The sequence below is a fragment of the Squalius cephalus genome, assembly GCF_949319135.1.
Source record: "Squalius cephalus genome assembly, chromosome: 9".
In the NCBI taxonomy this organism is placed as follows: Eukaryota; Metazoa; Chordata; class Actinopteri; order Cypriniformes; family Leuciscidae; genus Squalius; species Squalius cephalus.
The window spans coordinates 43,496,776-43,510,903 of record NC_137130.1 but is presented as its reverse complement, the minus strand read 5'-3'; the positions used below and the strand labels follow the sequence as shown (position 1 = coordinate 43,510,903).

Here is a 14,128-nt window from a genome sequence, read left to right as displayed (position 1 = left end):
CACATTTGAGGTTGTCAGTCCACATTACCAATGCAATTCATCTTTCTTTTGCCTCTTCGCATAGCCACAGAGTCCATGTTAACTAACGTTACGCTGCTAAGGTTGTTAACTGGTGATTACCTCGATGATGTGTGTTTTTCGACTTGGCGCGCTCCTCTTCCTCTTCCTCCTCCTCCTCCTCTTCTTCTCTGCTGATTGGTTCAAGTCGTATGACTGCAGAAGATATTCTGTTTCGTAACCTCATTTCGAAAAGGAGCTCTCTAGGAGCCTGGATTTCAAGTGTATTATCAAAATATGATAGCTCTGTCATAGTAAAGCGGGCTCCAAACACTTTTATGTCATTAAGAAATTGTATAATGTTTTTGTTTGGAAGCATGATGCAATCCACACAAGATAATTGGACTCGATGGGTGTGTCAGTGTCCTATCCATTCACGCTGCCGATCAGTTTATCTCATGCGCGTGTGTGGCGTGCACACTCGGACCACGTTTGGGCGTATCCTCAAAACTAGCGCCCAAATCTTTTTTTTTTTTTTTTTTTTTTAAATTAGCGTCCAACTCCACAACCTCGAAGATGCAAGTGGAAGTTGCATTGGAAACTTTAAATTTAGATGAAATCTAACATAAAAACATGCATTTGGGAAATAAAATATTGTCTTTAACGGAGGGAAAGACAACCAAGAGGAGGACAGTCAAATTAATTAAATGGTTACAGAAAAAGAAGCTGTTGAAAAATAGAATAAGATGCACGTTGTGTCAGAACAAGATGAAGTTAAAGAAGAAAGGCAACTCAGCAGACATCTACAGGTGGTAAGTTATGTGCATTGTTAAGTTAATAACACTTTTATATAACTTTTATAACTTTTTTTATATCATTTTTATATAACTTTTACAGAATATATAACAAGATTATGTCCAGCAGTTTTAAATAATACGATGTCGTTAATTTATCTATGCTGATACCAAAGATTAGCAGAGGTGGGTAGTAACAAAGTACATTTACTTCGTTACATTTACTTGAGTACTTTTTTGGAAAAAATGTACTTTTAAGAGTAGATTTGAATGTGGCTACTTATTACTTTTACTCGAGTACATTTAATGAAAAAAATGTACTTTTACTTCGTTACGTTGGGCGACGTTCCTCTCGTTACTTTTTAATGCAATATGTGTTGTTAAATGCGTAGTTTATTCCAAGCGCGCTGTATCTTTTTTCTGGACTTGAGCGATGCTCAATTCACAAATGAATCACTCTTTTGAGTCGATTCTGTTCAAAGACTTCATCAAACAAGTTGGCAGATCTGTCTAAATCGGTTCGCGAATCAGTTTGAATGATTCAGTTCCTGCTTCTGTTCAGTTCCTGCACGCACTGAATCGTCTGAAGCAATTTCAATTCACACTGGACTCGGAGTCGTAACAGGAAGATTTAAGCACATCAAGAGCATTAGATGAAGTGGCAGTGGACCTACAGTACAGTCAAGTGAGAGCAAATCTTCAAATGCATCATATATTTGCCAGCGATGAAGATCTTTTATTAGTTGAACATCTTCGTAAGCTGTCTGTGAATGAATGATTCCACAGGAGTCAGGACGATATATTCGATTTCATTTCACTCAGGTAATACATTTTACAACCAAACAGATTATTACGCCACGATACTAGAAAGTATGACATTACCCGTTTTTTGGACATATACATTAAGTTACATTAAATAAAGCTACCATTGTTCACAGTTTATGAACACCCGCCATCCCGCGGTATTGTGTGTATCGGTTGCGCAGTGGTGTGCGAACACGACTTGAAAACGAATGCCTTTGCCTGCCGTAGACACAGTTAACCAGTTTAAACATGCTTGCAGAAATATACATTTAATTATATTTTGGAGAACAGTCAGAAGAAGATCCGTCGATGTACTTTTATTTGTTTTTTTGTGTTCAGATGTTCAGTAGCAGTCATGAGCGCGAGCACATGTGAAGAGTTTTTAACTCATGCCTTTGAATACAGATTCACTTTATTTCGACATTGTCTAATAATCCAAATGTAGTTGTATAAGTTACTATTATACAAACCAGAGGACAGGCAATGATTTTCGGGCTATACAGATGGCAGAAATAATGCTAGTCTCTCTTCTGTTTTTGTTGCAAAGATAGCCTATCTACTTATGATAGGCTAATAATAGCCATTTAAATAAACAAAATCTAAATAATATCATTATGACGACTTCAGAGGCAAAAGCCTCTAAGTACCATCTGAAATTTTCTTCTAAAAGAGCATTTTTATCAAGCTTGTATGTTTATGTTCACACTTAATTGGCAATGAAAAGTAGCCTACCTATTAATTGTCATTAAAGTGAAATTACTGAATTTAAATATACGAGCTTGATAAAAATGATTGTTTTAGAAGAAAATTTCAGATGGCACTCAGAGGCTTTTGCATCATGAAGTCTTCATATATATATGTGTGTGTGTGTGTGTGTGTGTGTGTGTGTGTGTATATATATATATATATATATATATATATATATATATAACGTTATAGGCCTATATGATCCGAAGTAAGTTACTTGCTACTTGAGTAGTTTTTTCATTGGATACTTTTTTACTCTTACTCAAGTAACTATTAAGATTATTACTTTTACTTTTACTTTGAGTAAATATTTCTATAAGCACTTGTACTTTTACTTGAGTACAGTCTATACTCTACCCACCTCTGCAGATTAGACAGCAGCACTCCCTGCTCTAGAAGCTTTCTTTGCTAGCAACATTGCTCTAATAAGCTAGCAAGCTGTGTATAAGTAGATAGAGATCGAAACTGTGGAAGAAATTTAATATGTTTATATTTTTGCATTTAATTATATTTATAGAATCGTAGAAATATGATGGTAATAAATTAGATTAATGGTATATGACTGCTGACCTTTCCTTGCAAGGGAATAAATAATCGTTAAAGACAATTGATACCTGTTTGTCTCTTATTCAGTATTATGTTTGCCACCACAAAACCTAAGTGTATAACTTAGATGTGTACATTTAGTAAATATTACTCCAGAAGAAATCTGAAGAAATCTTGTATGGGATTATTATTTATCCCCATACTTCAACTTTTAATTTGGTTTGCAAGATAACGTAGCCTAACTGTTTGCTGATTGCCATCACCACCACCAAGCTTAACCAGAGGTATCCTTCAAGATAGTCTTCAAGTTATGCTGAATATGCTCTTAAATTGATAGTTCACACAAACAGTTCTGTCATAATTTACTCACCCTCAAGTTGTTCCAAACCTGTATGAGTTTCTTTGTTCTGCTGAACACAAAAAATATAAAATATATTTGGAGGAATGTTTGTAACCAAGCAGATCCTCCATTGACTTCCATAGTATTTTATTCCTACTATGGTAGTCTATAGGGGATGTGATCTGCTTGGTTACAAACATTCCTCCAAATATATTTTTTGTGTTCAGCAGAACAACAGGTTTGGATCAACTTGAGGGTGAGTAAATGATGACATCATTTTTGGGGTGAACTATCCATTTAATGTTAGCCAATAAATTTTAAGCCTTCGACCAACATAAACAGCATACCATTTCTCATTGAACTTATATTTGCTAAACGCCAATTCTTTTTTTTTTTTTTTCTTTCTTAGGCTATGTAGGCTGCACATAAATATTTTATTTGTTTGTTTTCCTCAAGGGTATGCCGACATAATAGCCACAGAGGCAAAAGAAGCACCAAGACTGTCAGATCAGGATCAATCTTTGAGAAGTCAAGATGCAGCCTATTTTCATGGATGAAATTTTTTTACAGGTAATCCAAATCATACATCCAGATACGCAATGCAATTGTACTTATTTTAGTGTGTCTATAGACAAACCTCCCTCTCTCTCTATACACACACACACACACACACACACATATGTGTTATGTGTGTGTGTGTGTGTGTGTGTGTGTGTGTGACACACAGACGCACATGGATTTTGGAAGGCTTTGGTTCTTTAACCCACAAAACCCTGCAATGTTTGGACCTCGCTAAATAACATGATCAGTAAAACTGGTAGGCATGCAGTGGAGGGTGGTGTCCGGCAGTGGTCCATATATTAAGGCACATAGTCAATGATAGACTCAATAAATTTTTTTTTTTGTCAATAAAATTGCAATGCTTTCTGTGCTGCTCTGTATTTGTTTAAAGTCCCCGTGAACCGGAAGTTGCAAACGACTTTTCTCCCGTGTTATGACGTATTTCCCAGTGAAAGGAATATTGAACAGAGGGCAGGGTTTTACTCTAGCGCTCCTCCTCTCCATCTCTCGCTCATAACAGACTAACGGTTTGAGGGGAGTGGTTAAGCGTTGCCCAAACCAATTCCTCAAACCTACGTCATCAGAGAAGGTCCTCCAATGCAGAGGGGAGGGGCATTTTCAGATTTTGATTAAAGATTACCATGGTAAAAAATTTTTTTTTAAAATATTTTCTTGCACGGATTAATTGTTCACCACAAGACTAGTAATATGCGCTAACAAAGTAAATAGGGTCAATTTTGATTTCATGGGGACTTTAATATTCAAGTAAATGTGCTTCTTTGTCAGGTTTTCTCAAGGCTTGCGAATGAGGCAGGTTGATATGAAGTAGGGATGCCACAATTCTCAATATAATATTGAACCGTTCGGTACGACATCCACGGTTCAATACGCGCTTGTGAATTGCGGTTTTTTCGGTTTTACGTTTAAATAATTGATGTGCGTTTCATTTCTCTCCGAATTGACTGTTTGTGTGTGCCTGTAAGTCTACAAGCTGATAAGGAAATTCCCCACGAGTAAATATTCAATCACTAGGCTATGCTCTAAATTTAGGGGGCGCTTAACCATCATTCCGCACTTTAACATGGCGAGCGGCGGTGAAGTGAGGCTACAGTACGAGGAAGCGCCGGCGTCTTTCAAATCCGTGGTGTGGGGACATTTCGGTTTTGCCGTTGAGTATAGTGCCGAGGAAGAAAACACGGTAAACAATAAAAATAACTGTGTGCAAGCATTGTTTTACACGTGTAGCCTACTCAAACGGAAACACAGCAATATCACTGTCTGAAGGCACAAATATGTTTATTTGAAATGGTCAATTTAAAGGGGTCGCACATCGGACGCGCAGCGCCACGTCACATTATTCTCTATGAGTGTACACGTAGCGCTACACACACCGTCGGCGCCTTTCGGCGTCTGTCCGCGGCGCCCAGCAACGGCTCAGGACCGTGTTCAAAATCCTGCCGCGCCACAGAGCGCCATCTATATAGTTTTACATTAAATGTACATTTATTTGTCTCAAATCGTCGTTAATACTGACTTCACCCTGTGCTGCAATATACATTTAGTTTTACATTCATTCACAGAAATCAGCTGCTTGAATGAAAATTGCTGATGTTATCGGATTTTCAGGCGATATTGTCAATTCATTCAGTTAACGGACGCTCTGAGGTAAAGAGATGTCAGTGTTAATTGTATATTATACAATACAATACACTAAGAACTAGTGGACTTTGCTTAGCTTTTAAGTTAAATAAAGGAGTAGAATATTGCAATATCTATCTCCTTAACCTTATTGTTCCTATTGCCTAAGCACACAATAACAAAAAAACACTATTATGTGTCAAGCCATCAGAACCGAACCGAACCGAAAACTGTGGTTAAAAAACCGAGGTATGTATTGAACTGTGGGCTAACTGTATTGTTGCATCCCTAATATGAAGGCAGATGGTATTGCTAAAAGTTCAGCAACACTCTCGAAGATGTCATCCCGTGTAAGAAGAGTGTGCAGACATGCAATGAGGCGTTTTGAAAATAAAACGGGACAACGACTTGGAGATGAAATGGAGTCTGTTGTCATGAGAGCAACTTCCGCCATAAACGAAAGGTATTCTATAAGTATTAAAGGTGCTCTAAGTGATGTCACACGTTTTTTTAGGCAAAATATTTTTTGTCACATACAGCAAACATCTCCTCACCATCCGCTAGCTGCCTGTCCCCTGAACACACTGTAAAAAAACACGGTCTCTGTAGACACCACAGGCTCCACAAACTGCAGCAAAAACAAACTGGGCTCACCCGCACCATGAAAACATAACTGTTCCAGCCAATAACCGACAAGAAGGATTTGGGGTGGGGTTTGGGGGGTAAGTGCACGGATGAGGAGGAGGGAGGGTCTAGCTAGTCTCCGTTTTGTTTGACAATACTTTGAACGTCAACAAGAAGTGACATCACCCAACATCACTTAGAGCACCTTTAAGGTATCTATCTTGTTTTGTTTGTGTTGCAATCTGCTACTAGAATGTGTATCAGCCCTAGCTTCCTATTTGCCAACTCAAATGCAAATAGTGTGCTCTATATTTGTGTTCCATTATCAAAAATGTCACTGTGCTTGTGACTGGCCGTACATGACGCACTGCGCCAATATGAAAATAGGGCCCATAGGGTCAGGCTATATGACTATTATTATATTGATGGTGAATTGAAGTGTCAGATGTTAAGAACTTATGCTGTTTTTACAGTATGCTCGTGGGAGAATATCCAACACCTGGAGACGCAAAAAGTGGGTCTTTGGGATGCTTGGAGTAAAAGAAAGGCATCGAAGACCTATCCTGAGGCTGGTCAAGAAGAGGTCCCGCCACCATCTGATTCCCTTATTGGTGAAGCATGTGCAGCCTGGGACAGTAATCCTTAGTGACGAGTGGAGAGCATATAGGGGTGCTCTCACCAATTTGGGCTACAGGCATTTCACCGTGAATCATTCAAGGTGGTTTGTTGATCCTGTAAGTGGAGCTCACACTCAGCACTTGGAGAGGGCATGGGTAACATACAAATCGACAATTTGGAGATTGAGGGGAAACCGAACTGCCAAGCTTTTGAAAGAGCATCTTGCAGTAATAGAATGGACCTACTGGCTTGGAAACAAGCATACGAAAGGATTACTTGGTCGTTTATTGAAGGACATTCGGCACCAGTTTCCCTGTTAGCCAATAATTGTAATTCATTTATAAAACTGTATACATTAAAAGGTGACTTCTTACCCTAAATGAGATCAAGCTGTTTGTGAAACATATTTTCCTTTTTTTTCTTCTTTTTAAAAAAAACAGCTTTATGGTTTTGTAAAGAGTTTTCAGATATACAGGCACTTAAAATAAAGTTCATGGTGTATGTACTGCATTCCTTCTCAGCTCTTTCCAGCTGTTGATTTAACTGGTTTATACCTTTAGGAATAAAGCAGTGAAGTTAAGATCAAAGTCCATTTGTGTCCACACAGTACATTGTTTGCAAAGGCTTGAACTTTCATGTTCATATTCATGTCATTTCACAGTTATGCCACATTGTTCATCAGTGTTTCAAAGCACCAAGCCACCACTTTAGTTGAGGGGCCACACACATGATGAAGTCATTGATAAATAATGCTTAGTTAATGATGACTACTGTATTTGAATGCCAACAGAATTCATATGTTATGTGCTGTGATTGGCCAATTTTGGGGTCTGTCCATTTACCTGCAGGCTATGAAGAAGACATGAACATGCTTGGAAACTTCAGAAAAACAGTTCTCACATTAATTGATATACTGTTCTAGCCCGTATGCATGCATTTAGGTAATGGGATACTCCACTTTAAAATGAAAATTCTGTCATCATATACTCACCCTCATGTTGTTTCAAACCTGTATGAATTTCTCTCTTCTGCTGAACAGAAAGGAAGATATTTAGAAGAATGTCAGTAACCAGACAGTTTCTGGTACCATTGACTTCCATAGTAGGAAAATAAATATACGCTGGAAGTCAATGGTACCAGAAACTGTCTGGTTACTGACATTCTTCTAAATATCTTCCTTTCTGTTGGCAGAAGAGAGAAATTCATACAGGTTTGAAACAACATGAGGGTGATGTCAGAATTTTCATTTAAAATTGGAGTATCCCTTTAATAATTCGAAGAGTAGTCTTGCATGCATGAATTAATGCTTTTTTATGCATGAATTCATGATGATTCATGTACCATAACTGTAGCTTTATCCACAATGGGTGGTAAAGACCAATTTTTTTGTGAACAAAGAAAACATCATGATCATGCGTAATAAATCATAATTCATGATGATGTACTCATCTTAGTTAATGTTTTAATTAAGGTGTTGTTCATCCATGAAGTCATGAATGAAAAACGTTGAACTCGTGTTAGTTCCTGATGATTCATGAGATAGTAATGCACGAATTAATGCATATTTCATGCATGAATTTATACATGAATTCATGATAATTCATGTACCCTTACCGTAAAGTGTTACCAAATTCATAAATACTTTTCACTGTCTCTGTGTTTGAAAATCTACCTTATAAGTCAATGAATCTAAAAGATCTAAGCTACAAGCTCGATACTAGACTACATTCAGTAGTTTTAATTAATAAACTCAGAAGTTTAATGTTCGTGGCCAGGACAAAAACTTTAGTGGAGTTTGTGAATACCCCCTTCTTAACTGTACTGATCTTACATCTACTCGCTGGACGAATTAAAGGTTGGTCAGACCAGTTACAGAACAAGGTAATCTCGAAAATTGATCAAATAAATGTACATGCGACTTATGAATTATGACCATGAGTCATAAATATTAATATTCCCAGAATTCCCCATATTCTTGAGCTAATTCACATTTACCCAGAGTCGTATTCGTTACATGGTAGAGAAGGGAGTACTAATCAATATATAAAATATTACAACAAATATTACAAACCTCTTCACTTTCACTGCTGGTGACAACTTCTTCCACTTCATTCTCTTCACGGTGGTATGTATGATCAGACACGAACCAAGAGCTACAACCTGGATCATCTTTCCATGACAAGTCTTCAAGGCTTGGGCTGTCACACACTATTTTTTTCCATTCTAAAATTCCGGCATCCCATGTCTCTGCAATCTCCTTCATCTTCTTTAGAGTTGCTGAGTGATTCACACAAACTCCAATCCTATTGAATCTATCGATGCATCTTTTCTTTGCACCACCATGTTTCAATACCATGGAATTTCGGAACATAGGAGATGCCATGAATCTTGACCTTGCTTTAAGAAGTATCAGGCCAGCCATGGTCACCTCTGGCTTCTTTCTGGTCCACGGTCTTCTTTTATGAACACTGGCAGCTTTTGTGTTACGCTTTGTCACACTGTTTGCTGCACTTGCACATTTTAGGAACTGGAGAAATGTAGGTGCTGCAGTCCTCCATTCATCCAACACTTTCTCACACCTAAACTCAGCAAGATGTGCACTGTGTTGTATTACAGAATGGAACTTGTTGCTTGTTAAATGTCGGCATTCTTTCTCAACTTGCTTGAGGACTACATCAATGACCAACTTGGACTGGCCAGGAATTTTTATTAAATTCTTGGCCAAAGCATTGTAGCGTCCCCTTGTAATATTATTAACAAGTGTCCTCATAGGTCTCTTTACATCCCTCTTCGGCATTTTCTGTGACGACTTAAACATAAGGACAGTTTGACTACCAACAGTATCCTGTACAGATGTTGACGCATTGTTTACCTCTGGTGACGGTAGATCGAACCATTCACGTCTCGCAGGGCTGCATTCAGAAATTGCAAGTCTCTTCTGCAGTTGTGTTGGCGTTGATGGTGCGCATCGTTTCTGTCTTGTCTTACTGCACATGTCATTTATATGCAATTTCAGTCGTACAACTTCTTTGGAAACACTATTGTACCTCATTAGTACACTTCGGCAAGATGTGCAGATCGCCAAACTTGTGTCATGAAGAACGCCAACAAACTCCTCCAGCACAATAGTAAATTCAGCTTTGTCTTTAGAGTCGTGTCCACGAAATAATCTGTGTTTGTTAGTTTTAGATGCTTTGAAGGTCTCTGAACAAAGTCTGCACGCGTTTCCTACTGATTTACTCGGTGTTTTGATCAGATGTGGTAATGCAGACGCCATTATTGTTATCCGTGCACGAACAGATCAATGACTTACTGCTTGTTTTCTTCTCCTTCTTTGATTTTCTATGCTGACTGACTTGTTGCACGCCGGTCTGTTGTTGTGGGGACATTTCCACGCCCCGAAACGTGACGCTGAACGAAACGAACTGTAATTGGTTGTTTGACATGTCGGTCAAACGGCCTTATGGGCGGGCCTTGGCCAAAGAAAGCTGCTATGAATTCCAGACCTTCAGCCGTCAGTCTGAAGGTCTGGCTACGCGAGACTAGGAGATATAGACACTTCCGGTTTAAATATGGAGTGTCAATATCTCATACACCTTACATAGCACATACATGGGAGTAGACTCTTTGAAAAGGTGAGAAGAAACCCTTTCGAATGGTACTGAGTTTATGTCGCTGGCTGCTTCCTGGGCGGAGCTATAAGATCACTTCCGGTTTAAATTTGGAGTGTCAATATCTCATACACCTTACATAGCACATACATGGGAGTAGACTCTTTGAAAAGGTGAGAAGAAACCCTTTCGAATGGTACTGAGTTTATGTCGCTGGCTGCTTCCTGGGCGGAGCTATAAGATCACTTCCGGTTTAAATTTGGAGTGTCAATATCTCATACACCTTACATAGCACATACATGGGAGTAGACTCTTTGAAAAGGTGAGAAGAAACCCTTTCGAATGGTACCGAGTTTATCCCAGATAGCAATGAGTCGGCGGACTACCGTCGGTGCTCCGGCGGTAGTAGAAGCGGCAGAATGGCGACATCGCAAACACGCTGGACGGCACACCGCCGGCGGCAGCCGCTTTTTAGAAGCGGCAGCCGCCTTCCTACCGCCTTCGTTCCGCGGCCGGCCCGCGGGCCAACCACCGTTCCGCCGCCTTTATATTGAAGGCGACCCTTCCGCGGCCCGCCGGAGGCAAGCGCTATTTTTGAGCGATCTGCCGCCGCTTATTCTGGCTATATATATATATATTTAATATTTATAGCATGCAGTTTATCAAGAATAATGATTGCTCAAACCAGACAAATATCCATTTGCCATTTTTATTCCACATTTCAAAGTACAGTAACTGTCATTTAAACAAGATGTGTCAGATCACTGAAACATAACAGAAAAATAAATAAATAAATATACTAACATGCAGGTTTCTAATTAAATTTTGGTAAAAAAAAACACAAAACAAAAAACAGCCTTACAAGCAAATTACAACTCTTACAATAATTGTTCATATAAAGAGGACAGCTCTAGGGTGAAAAAAAATACCAGTAAACATTATGACAAGTAAAGAGAATACTTGAAAATAATGTGCAGCATACCAAATAAAATAAATAAAAGTATGACATCACATTTACAAGCCATTTCTAACAATAGGATAAGTGGCAGTAATTTATAGTAAAGCTCTGGAGTAGAATAGACCATTATAACTGCAATGCTGACCTGTGGCACAAGGACTTACAAGCATTATTTGAAAAAAGAAAAGTATTTTGCACAGTTAGTGAGTATAGCGTGACACTTCTGACTTCTTTAGGGCTTCACGGTCAGATGCTCCTTTCAGGTAGCGCGAAACGTTAACCTAGACTGCTTCATCAGTGGCATCCTGGGTTGCCGGGTTCTTCCGGATGGCTAATTTAGAATATACAGATCTATCATTTCATTTGAACTGCTTGAGGCCATACACATCTACTTAAATATAATAAAAAATATATCCAACTTACTTTGAACAATGATCTTCAGGAACATGTCTCTAAAACATGCTTTATCCCCGACACCAAGCTGAAAATCCAAAAAAGTGTTACAAATTACATTTCTCTGAAGCTTCTCATAAATAAATAAAAAATGTGAAAGGCTAAGGATTCAGGCTGTAATATATGCAGTATACAATCTTAAATTTTACTTTTTAGATTACTCTATGGCGTTATAATCAGCAAACTTACAAATTGTACCTGGAGCTTTTTATCCTGCTTCAAACTGTTGTCAAGACACGGCAAATCTTCCTGGGTGTGTAGGGGGAGTAACAGATCCCCTGACAGGGATGACTCCAACAGACACAACATCGCCAAATTCTACAGGGTTTCCCAGAATAAAATAGTCAGTCCTGGTCCCTCAACTACTAAACTATGACATTTATATCTAGATCTACTACATGTACAGGTAGCCCCAGTGGGAATTAAACCAACAACCACAGGTGCTGTTTGCAAGTTGTACCTGATTGCCCAGTGCAAGCAAACGTCTTCAACATTGTTTGTTGAACTTGCTTCACCTGCTCTTGAAGTAAGCCGCTGTCATCCGAAGCTACAAAATGAAAGGCATATGGTAATTTTGGACTTACATCACACACAAAAAAAGTACAATTTAAGAAACTGTGCAAATTCTCACCTGCTCGTGCATTGCTTTCCCTCAGGGCTTGGTTCTACATTTAAAAATAAAATAAAACAAACAACTAAAGGCACTATTTTCAATACTGTTAAAACACTGGACATTAAAACATAGGGCTAGAATATACCTTCACAGCTGAAAACTTCATGCTTGACACGAGATGCCATTGGAGTACAAGGGCCAACAATAGAGCAATGACTTTCTCCCTCCTATTGACATGTAAAAATATGTTTGAAATTAGTGCATACATTTAATGAATTGGACTTAAATGTAACACTTAGTTAAGCGCAACGTATTACATACTGTACCTCCAGAGTTTTCACCCATATGCTGCCAGGGTAAATTTGCTGCCGGGGGTGTAAAGCTTAGTACTTGATGAGCTGGGGGAGCAAACATAACATCTTTCATTTCAATGCAGAGTATTGCATATTCAGTAACGAAACAATAATTGAACTGTGCAAAGCTAATGGAATGTACAACATACCTCAACACCTTTCATCCAGAAACTGCTGCAGCGAATCCCATCAAGTGTCCTAGTGAAAAACAGATTATGATAAAAGGATTCATCATCTTAAAGTCAGCATGAAATCAAATTTTACAATTTGTATTTTTATATGTACTATTGTAGTGTTTATGTAAATGATTCATCTGTGCACTTCATTTTTTTTATTTTATTCATGTACCCTTATAATCTTTAATCAAATACATTACCCTTCCCTCCCCCCTCGAAACGACTTCTCTTCCAGTCATGTGCAGTGGCGTGAGGGCGTGGCAACTTCCCTCAAACCATTAGTCTGCTATGAGCAGAGATGGAGGTGAGGAGAGCTAGAGTAAAACCCTGCTCCTCTATTCAATATTCCCTTTCACTTGGAAATACATCACAACACTGGAGAAAAGTCATTTGTAACTTCTGGTTTATGCCGACTTTAAATAGAAGCAATAGTTTCCAAGACAAAAAACTTCACAAATAACATCACTTACTTGTACTCAAACTCTTGGCGGATTCTGGATTACTGGGGAGAAACCTGGTTCTGAGGAAGAGGAAACAGAAATTTTATAATAATAATAATAATAATAAATGAAAGAGTCCGTTATCCACAATGAACAGACAAATAAATTACACAGATGAAATAAAGGAAAATCAAAGGTACAAGTCAGACCCATTTACCTGCACCCTTCATGAACTTAAAATGATGTCTCTCCCAGGTGCTGTGTGGAGGTGTGCAGCGGATGGCTAAATTGTTCCTTTGTCTTTTTTGCGGAGGTTAAATGGGGGCCAATGGCACATGCCCTTCGCTGGGCCACTCTTGCGGAACCACTGCAAATGGCAGATCCTCCTTGTTGATAAACTGAACAATGTGAAGCATCTAAAATAGAAGACACATTAGCATAAAGGAAACTTTTTGATTCATTTTTTTCAGGCAAAATCAACAACATTAAAATGCTCACCCCTTCGAAAAAGCAGTAATTTTCACAAGTGGATCAACAGAAAACCATGTTCAGACAAACAAAATCATATAAACAACCTATATACATCGTTATTTTTGTAAGAAAACACCAAAAGTTAAACTACCGCTAAGTCTTTCTAGATGTAAAGTTTGGCTAACGTTACCTACTGTAGCTAGATACATTTCAACATGTAACAACGTTAGAACATGCTTGAACTCAGTGTGTAAAAAAGGTGAACAGCATGTGGTAGCGAACACTGTAATCTAGACTAGCAGCATAATTATGTTTAGTTAGAAAACAACAGAAATTATACTACTATAAAAATCAGTCTTTCTTGTCGTGAAGATTTTGCTAACG

The 14,128-nt window shown here is 38.4% G+C and overlaps 1 protein-coding gene and 1 long non-coding RNA gene across 4 annotated transcripts in view; both read right to left on the bottom strand.

Annotated features, from left to right (window-relative positions):
* The window catches only part of LOC307164986 (uncharacterized protein), a 145,875-nt gene that overhangs the window by 124,447 nt on the left and 7,300 nt on the right, over positions 1-14,128 (bottom strand). The window lies entirely within an intron of this gene.
* Positions 12,184-12,684, bottom strand: LOC307164395. The gene is made up of 4 exons (XR_013822274.1): positions 12,631-12,684; positions 12,450-12,531; positions 12,323-12,356; positions 12,184-12,238 (listed from the first exon to the last, which is right to left on the bottom strand). It is a non-coding gene; the product is annotated as an uncharacterized lncRNA (long non-coding RNA).